The sequence below is a fragment of the Dromiciops gliroides genome, chromosome 6 (assembly GCF_019393635.1).
Source record: "Dromiciops gliroides isolate mDroGli1 chromosome 6, mDroGli1.pri, whole genome shotgun sequence".
Classification (NCBI taxonomy): domain Eukaryota; kingdom Metazoa; phylum Chordata; class Mammalia; order Microbiotheria; family Microbiotheriidae; genus Dromiciops; species Dromiciops gliroides.
The window spans coordinates 120338169-120347278 of record NC_057866.1 but is presented as its reverse complement, the minus strand read 5'-3'; the positions used below and the strand labels follow the sequence as shown (position 1 = coordinate 120347278).

The following is a 9110-nucleotide window of genomic DNA, read 5'->3' as shown; positions in this document are numbered from 1 at the left end:
GTTAAAGTTTTCCAAGCTTGTGAACAGTAAGCAACCATGAGCAGCAAAGTCTCTCGTGACACTCTCTATAAAGCTGTACGAGAGATCCTTCATGGAAGCCAGCGCAAACACAGAAAGTTTTTGGAAACTGTGGAGCTGCAGATCAGTCTGAAGAACTATGATCCCCAAAAGGACAAACGTTTCTCAGGCACCATCAGGCTCAAATCCACACCTCGACCAAAATTTTCTGTGTGTCCTTGGAGACCAGCAGCACTGTGATGAGGCCAAGGCTATAGAAATCCCCTACATGGATATAGGCCCTGAAGAAGTTGAATAAGAACAAGAAATTGGTCAAGAAGCTGGCTGAAAAGTATGATGCCTTTTTGGCCTCTGAGTTCCTGATCAAGCAAAACCCTCGAATCCTGGGCCCTGGTCTGAACAGAGCCGGCAAGTTTCCATCTCTGCTCAATGAGAATACGGGGGCAGAAGTCAATGAGGTTAAATCTACTATCAGGTTCCAGATGAAGAAGGTGCTGTGTCTGGCGGTGGCCGTTGGCCACGTGAAGATGACAGATGATGAGCTTGTCTAAAACATCCATCTGGCTGTCCATTTCCTGGTTTCTCTGCTAAAGGAAAACTGGCAGAATGGGGGGGCATTGTGTATCAAGAGCACTATGGGTAGGCCTCAGTGGCTTTATTAAATCAGCATGGTGTTAATAAATGGCGGAAGCTGCTAATAAAAAAAAAGAATTAGGAACAGCAAAAGAGAGCAATGGAACGTATTTTTATGGCTGGAAACTTAGCAGTTAAATTAAAGATAATTAAGTAAAGATGGGGACAATATTTCACTCTAGTTTCATCTGGTCAAAGTCAGCCTTGTATCAGAAGATGATCACATATATGACTATTGCTGTCAAAAATGAAACCACAAAAATTATAGCTTGTCCTATGTAATTCATAATCTTTTCTTTGATCATGATTATATCAATCTCATTTCTTTAGGCAACTCAAGTGCTACTAGTTACAGATGAATTTGTTCAGACCAGGGTGTATATTGGTGGAGGGAGTTTTCACTGCAAGAGCTCCTCACTTTGATTAAATCACAAGGTTGGACCAAAAATACATGAATTTTTAAAAGATAAAATGAGAAGTTTCCATTAGAAAGAAAAATTTTATATGAAAGATTTATGGAAACATGGAGAAGAAACATATGATAAGAAGGCATGCTCAGTTGCAACTTGAAACTTTGGGAAGAACAACCTATGTGAGTATGGTTAGAGATCCATCTAAGTATTTGCAAATATGTGTAAGGTACTTTGTGATGTGAGATTTAAAATTGGATATAAAGGCATTAAACTCCCCCTTTAACTTTTCCCTTGTATATCTCCCAGACCACTAAGAAAAAGAAGCCTCTGAGCTTTAATCAGTGAGGGGTTAGCTTTTATTGTTTAGACAACAAACAGGTGCTACCGATTAGGGAAATAGGAAAGTGGAAATACAAATGAATAATCTTAGATCTAAGCTTAGTCTATATTCTTTTATAAAACTCACCGAATTCCAAACTGCCTGCCAGGTTGAGTACCAGAACCGATCACCAAAGCATGCGCTGTCACCGCTAAACTGAGAAGCCAGAGTGTGTGAGACAGAGAGCAGAGCTTCCGTTCTCACTCTCAGTTTTAAGTTGGTGTCCCGGAAGTACAGCGTGCTTGGCCACGCTCTCTGGGCAGTAGCAGGTGCAACTGCTGTTCGTCATGGTCTCCTCCCCAAAAGGGCGGTCCTTCAAAAGCCGCTTCAGTAGCATGCACTCTACTCTCAAATGATTAAGCTAAACCTTCTGTTTTTTTTTTACCACAGTGAGAAACAAGATATAGAAAGATAATATGAGAGAGATCCTGCCTTTAATAAACTTACATTTTAATAGTTGAGATAAGATATGTATGAACAAATAATAATGTTACAAAACAGAATATTAGCAATAAAAATAGGGGGATAAGAAATTGGAGCTCAAAAAGAGGACTTTCACCAGGGGAGGAGAATAATGGAAGACTTCATAGAAAAAGTGATTCTGGAGCAGCTAGATGGCGCAGTGGATAAAGCACCGGCCCTGGATTCAGGAGTACCTGAGTTCAAATCCGGCCTTAGACACTTAACACTTACTAGCTGTGTGACCCTGGGCAAGTCACTTAACCCCAATTGCCTCACAAAAAAAAAAAAAAGTGATTCAGTGAAACATTAAAAAGGGAAGGATTTAATTGAGTAGATGTGGAGGAAGGGCGGCCTGTTCCAAACAAGTTGAATGGGGACAACAAAAATATTCAGGGAGCTCCCCAAGAATATGGGAAGGTAAATGGCCCTTTTTGGCTGGAAAAAAATTGTGTACCTCATAGCAGCATGAAATAAGAATAGAAAAGAATGCTAGATCCATATTGTGAATGGCCTTAAATGTCATGATAAGGAATTGATGTAGCATTTAATTGGCAATAGGGAGCCACTCACATATTTTGAAGAGAGGAATGATGTGACCATACTAGCACACATGGCAGATCAAATGGGTAGCAGCTGGAAGATGAATTGGAGATGACAGAGATTAGGAACAAGGACACCATTTGGAGGACATCAGGGTAGTCTAGATAAGAACCTGAACTAGAGAAATTAAAAAGAAATAGAAAGGGGGTGGCTAGGTGGCGCAGTAGATAAAGAACCTGCCTGGATTCAGGAGTACCTGAGTTCAAATCCAACTTCATATACCTGACACTTACTAGCTGTGTGATCCTGGACAAGTCACTTAACCCCCATTGCACAACAAAAAAAAAAGAAATAGAAAGGCAGAGATATATAGACATATGCAAGAATTATCTTTTGTCTACAGAACTTAGCAATTGGTTAGATGTTATTGGTGAAAGAAAAGAAAGGTGAAAAATAATTTCTAGATATCAAGTGTCTTGACCTTTGGAGTATATCAATTCTACAAATATAGGCAAGTTAGAAATAGGGATAAGTTTGTGGAACAAAATGTTTAGTTCTGTTTGCAACATATTGAGCTTGAGAAAATGGGCAATTTTGGAGGTATTTAATTAATCAACAAACATTTGTAAAATATCTACTTATGTCCTTGACATTGGGAATTCAAAGACAAAAATGCAACAGTTCCTGCCCTCAAAGATCTTACATTCTATCAGAGAACATAACAACTATATACAGAATAAATTCAAAATAAACACGACATAGTTTTGTGACAGAAGATACTAGCCACTGTAGTGGATGGATCAGCAAAGGCTTCAAATAGAATGCAGAAACTGCACTGAAGTCTACAAGTTGGCTTGGAGGAAGGATTGTATTCCAGGCCCTGGGGATAGCCAAGATAAAGGCACAAAGATTGGAGATTAAATGCTATATGTAAATAATAGGAATAAGGTGTCCATTCCTTCAATGCAGGAAGAGTAATCGGTAATGGGTTTGGAAAGGTAGAGTGGGACTAGGTTCAAAAAGGATTTCAAAAACAACAGAGTATGTTATTTTTGATTCTTGATATAATAGAGAGCCCCTATACTTTGTTGAATTTGTGAGTGACATATTGAGATCTGAACCTCACAATATTTTTGTCATATATAGCATAAAGTAGAATAGGAACAGATCATATAGGGAGATCAAGTAGGAGACCACTGTAATACTTAATAATAAAGGTGATAGGGACTGATCTAAGTTAATACCTATGTGACTAGTGAGAAGGGTACAGTTAAGAGATATGCTGGCAAGGACAAATTATAAGAATTGGCAACAGAATGTGTATATTGGGGGTAGGTGAGAAATATTGAAGAACAGGTGATAATGTCAAGGTTATAAAACTGAGAAATAGGAAAGATGGTAGAGTCCTTAAAGACATACATTTTGAGGTGTAAATTTTGAGGGAATTGAGTAATGAGTTATACTTTCAACTTGTGGACTTTGAGACATGTCTGGAGGGTCCAGATTATCAACTTTGAAATATCTAATAGTTGGTAATGGACAACTGTAAAGTTTAGGAGGGAGATTAGAGCTGTGTATAAAGATCTGGAAGTCATCAGGGTAGTGATGAAAATTCATCCCATAAGTGCAATGAAGTCACCAAATGAGAGGAGAGAGAGAGAGAGAGAGAGAGAGAGAGAGAGAGAGAGAGAGAGAGAGAGAGAGAGAGGGAGAGAGAGAGAAAAGACAGCCTAAGACAGAAACTTAGAGAATACCTACAATTAGGTGGTATGATTTGTATGATGAATCAGCAAAAGAGCTGGTCAAAAAAGGAGTGGTTATATAGTGGGATGGCAAATGATGAGAGAGATGCTGAATGAAGGTGGAGAATAGGCAGGGACTCACATGATCTCTCTCCCAAATCCCTCTGAGCACCTTGAAATAATGCCCTAAAACAAATTCTGGAGCAGCAGAACCCACAAAAGGATGGGGTGAAAAATTATCTATACAAAGACAACTTAGAAGGTCAGGAGGTAAGGTCTATCTAATCAGGTTCAGAATGGAAAGCAATCAAATTGCAGGCCATGCGAATGCATACCAGGCCCCAGAAAACCAGGACCAAGACTTGGGAGCCACTGAATCAACAATAGCCGCAGCTACTTCTAGAACTCAGCCCACAGATTCTAAAGGAGTTGAATAACTGGTCAGAAGGAGTTTAGAGGGAGCAGCTAGGTGGTGCAGTGGACAAAGCACCAGCCCGGGATTCAGGAGGACCTGAGTTCAAATCCAACCTCAGACACTTGAGACTTACTAGCTGTGTGACCCTAGGCAAGTCACTTAACCCTCATTGCGCCACAAAAACAAAAAAAAACAAACAAAAAAGAAGGAGATTAGAGAGGTCACTTTGCTGGTACTGGGGGCAGGACTCTGTTGCTTTACACATACTTAGATCTGGGTTGCAATCCTAGGGCTAGGAGGAACACAAGGACAACAGAGGTTACAGCCTCAGTGGAGGCTTCAAAATTCCAGGGCAGAAAAGGGTTCTTGTGGTGGCTCACAGACCAGACCACAGGCCAGGAGAATGAGAAACACACCTCTCCTTAGATCATGCCACCACAGAAGAACTGAAAACTTATAGGACCCTAGAAACATCTCTGCAAACGGTTGGACAAAACCACTGAAGCTTGGGACAGTGTGCCTTTCACCCTGGAAGCAGAGACCCACTTTAGCAAAGAGCTAAAAGTCAAGAAATAGGCTGGAAAGTGAGAAAACAACAGAAAAATTATGACCATAGAAAATTATTATGGTGACAAGGCAGATCAAAATGCATTCAGAAAAAGATAACAAATTCAAAACTCCTACAAGAAATTCTTCCAAGAAAAATACAAATTGGTCACAGGCAATGGAAGAGCTCAAAAAGGATTTTAAAAATCAAGTAAGAATGACTTAACTGTTTTCAGCAATACAATGATCCAAGATAACCCCATAGCACTATTGAAGCATGGTATAAAAATGAAAGAAAGTATCATCAATTTTTTTTGGAAACTTTGCATTCCAACTTCTCTTCCTCCCTCCCTTCCCACTCCTACCCCAAGAACTCAAACAATTCAATATAAATTATACATGAGTAGTCATGGAAAACAATTCTACATTAGCTAGATTGCTAGAGAAAACAGATAAAAACAAAACTTCTGATTAAGGAATTGTCAAAAAAATGTGTTTCAGTCTGTTTTCAGATACCATCAGTTCTTTCTCTGTAGATGGACTGCAATTTTCATAAGTTCTTCCGAGTTATATTGGATCGTTGCCTTGCTGAAAATAACCATGTGCTTCCCAGCAGATTATTTTACACTAATGCTGTTATTTTGTATACAGTACATTTCTCTCTGCTTCAGATCATGTGGGTCTTTCCTAGTTTTTTTTTTTTGATAGCATCCTGTTCATTATAATTTTTATATAGTACCTTGAATTTGACAGAGAATTTTCTTCACAATAGCCCAGTAGAGTAGGTACCATACGCTTGGACATTGTAGTCAGTCATCATAATTATTTCCCTCCATCCCATCTATAGTTCTGAACTTTCTTTGCTTGATCATCTTTTACTTGACTTTAAACTCTCCACTGGGGGGCCCTGCTTCTCAGGTACACTACTATTCCCAGCTTCAGAGGGTCCCAGGTGTTTTGGTTTGAGGGAGGGCAGGTTTTACTCTTGCCTGGCCTGTTCTCTGGTCTGAAGATAACCTCAAGCCTACTTACTAAAGAACCAACCAGCAAAGCTTTCTGTGGCACTCCTCAACTTGGGCCTCCCACCACTCAGGATTTCTTCCTGGTTCCTGGTCCTGCCTACTGGGATGGGACAGCCGAATTCCTCCCTAGGTCCCACTGATACCCCTGCACTTTCCCCCTGGCCATCCATTCAGCCCTCTCACCCGACAACATGCTGAGTTCCAGAAGAGGCTGGTGCTGTAGCTGCTTCAGAAGCTCTGAGGTAAATTCCTTCTGGTGTGGCATGCCTAGGGTCTCTGTTGGCGTGATCAAGGGTTGGACTTTACACCTAGCCCAGCACGGCCCCCTGTAATCTATCTATAGCTGGAAAACAATCTCAGCCTGTATTTTTGTGTTTTTCTTCTTCAGGATTTCTTTTATTGCTGTTTTTGGGGTATTTGTATCAGGAACTCTGTGTGTTTAATGTTTTTCCTCTGCCCCTCGAAGACACATTTTCTGACTTTGATCATATATGCTCCCAGATCCCAAATCATTGCAATATATTGGTCTTATTTGTATACATCTACCTATGGAACCCAGCTCTGAAAAGTGATGCTGCTTTAATAAATCAAAGGCTGAGACTTATGCGATGCTATCTGATAATCACAGATGTAATACCAACAAGTAGCTGTTATATAGGCCTGGCTTTATTGTGACCCTGAATTCTGTTTATTTCTCTTCCTTTCCCCTTTAATCTCTGTCACCTTCATTTCTAACACCCTGTCATATACAGTCAATCCACTTTGTGTCATTGTTGCCCCACAGCCCATTGAAAAGTGTCCCAATAAAAGTGGTCACTGTGGAGAGACTTTGTTCAAGTTTACTGGATTTTGTCAGAACAGCTGTTGAACTTATCAATACCTGGCTCAAGAGAGCTGAATAAAACAACAACAACCAACAAAACTGTGACATGATGGTACACTGGAAGTTAGAAGCTTAGATGATAATCTCTATTCCATTATTATCTGTTTGGTCACAGGCACATCACAACTTCTCTGGGCCCCAGCTGCTTTGTGTATAAGATGGAAATGCTATTGCCTTTCCTTTTGGGCCTGTGCAAGAGTGTGGACCAAAAGAAATGCATTTTGGAGGACCCCTCCAAAACCTAGAACAGTGTTGCTGTGATATATGTTGAACATTAAGTTAGCATCATAAATTAAAATATTCTAAGAGGGTAAGTAAAAACACATTTGATGAAGCCACACTAAAAGTAATCCTTCCAAGGATTTCCTGGTCGTACTGAGATATTCCAGCTTAATTCATACTTTCATCCTTCTAAGAATATTTTACAATCTACTTGAACAGTTCACCAAAAATGAATCATAATAGATTCAGGTGGAGAGAATGAGTTGCTACTTAATAGTGCACAAAACTAAAATGAATAGGAAAAGAGAAAAGTAATGATTTGAAGAGAACTGCTAAACAGTTTGAGTACTAAGGTTACTGATCCAGTCCTGATTCCAATTAACCTTGATTTGTTTAGAGGCAGAGAAATACCAGATGAATATGACGGGTCAATTAGTAGTCCAGCAACATCAGTACATTTCCCCAAAGGTGATTTATGAGTGGGACATCATGAGGACAGAACTCTGCTTATTCTGAATTAGCTGTTAGAAAATTGATTTTATTTCAGTTGTGTGCTGGAAATGACTCCATGAAGAAAAATTATAGTTATAAGGCTAGAGGTATTTGTTAAAGGTTACATGAAATTAGGAAGAGACATCAGATTTAGTAGTCTTGAAGTGGTAGTCCTATTGACTATCTCCACCCTAAGCCTTGGATTCTTGCTCTCTGAGGTATACTGTGGACTTCACTGGTATCAAACCTCCATGAGCTCATTTAGTATACTATTCCGCAGTGAGTTGGGGCACTCTCCTTTGTTTCTTACTAGGGCAACTAGGTGGCAAGTAGATAGAGCACTGGCCCTGAAGTCAGTAGGACCTGAGTTCAAATCACACGTCAGACACTTACTAGCTGTGTTACCCTGGGCAAGTCACTTAACCCCAATTGTCTTAAACATCTAGGGCCATCTTTAGTGGAGACAGTGAGGTTGATGACCTTGCATAGCCCTCTGTGACTTAAATCCAATTCACTGCAAGTTATGACATCACTCCAATATCATGGTCTTCTTTGATAATGTAGGACAAACAACAACAACAATATGGTCTTATTGGAGGAAGAAGTATCCAGAAGGTCAGCAATAGGTAGTCCAGATGGGGTCTTGTAGTGATAATTCAGCATAACACACACACACACACACACACACACAGAGCATAGTTTTGGATCATTAAATTCCTGAAAATAACCAAGTCATTCACAGTAGATCATCTTACACTATTGCTGTTATTTTGTATACAGTACATTTCACTCTGCATCAGTTCATGTAGGTCTTTCCAGGTTTTTCTGATTGTACCTTGATCATCATTTTGTTGTTGTTGTTGTTTGGTTCAGATAAAGTGACTAGCAAAAAAAGATATGTTTCAATATGTGTTCAAATACAATCAGTTCTCTCTCTGTAGCTGGATTTCATTTTTCATAAGACCTTCAGAGTTGTCTTGGATCATTGCATTGCTGAAAATAACCTAGTCATTCACAGCAGATCATCTCACAATATTACTATTATTTTGTATACAGTAGATTGCACTTTGCATCAGCTCATACAGGCCCCTCCATGTCTTTCTGATAGTATCCTGCTCATTATTTTTTATATTAAATTACATTTATATAGTATTTTAAAGAGAGATACACAGCATAGTTTTGGAAAGAATGTTGAATTTGGAGTCAGGGACCTGGGTTCAAATAGATTAGAAATTTATTATGTAAATGAACTTATGAAAATAACTTATTCTCTGTTGACCTCATGTACTACAGTTATGAGGTAGTTAAATGACTCAGTGGATAGAGAGCACTGGGTCTGAAGT

The 9110-nt window shown here is 39.4% G+C and overlaps 1 pseudogene; it reads left to right on the top strand.

The window, feature by feature from the left end:
* Nucleotides 1-36: 36 nt before the first annotated feature.
* On the top strand, nucleotides 37-680 carry LOC122732498 (annotated as a pseudogene).
* Nucleotides 681-9110: the final 8430 nt, after the last annotated feature.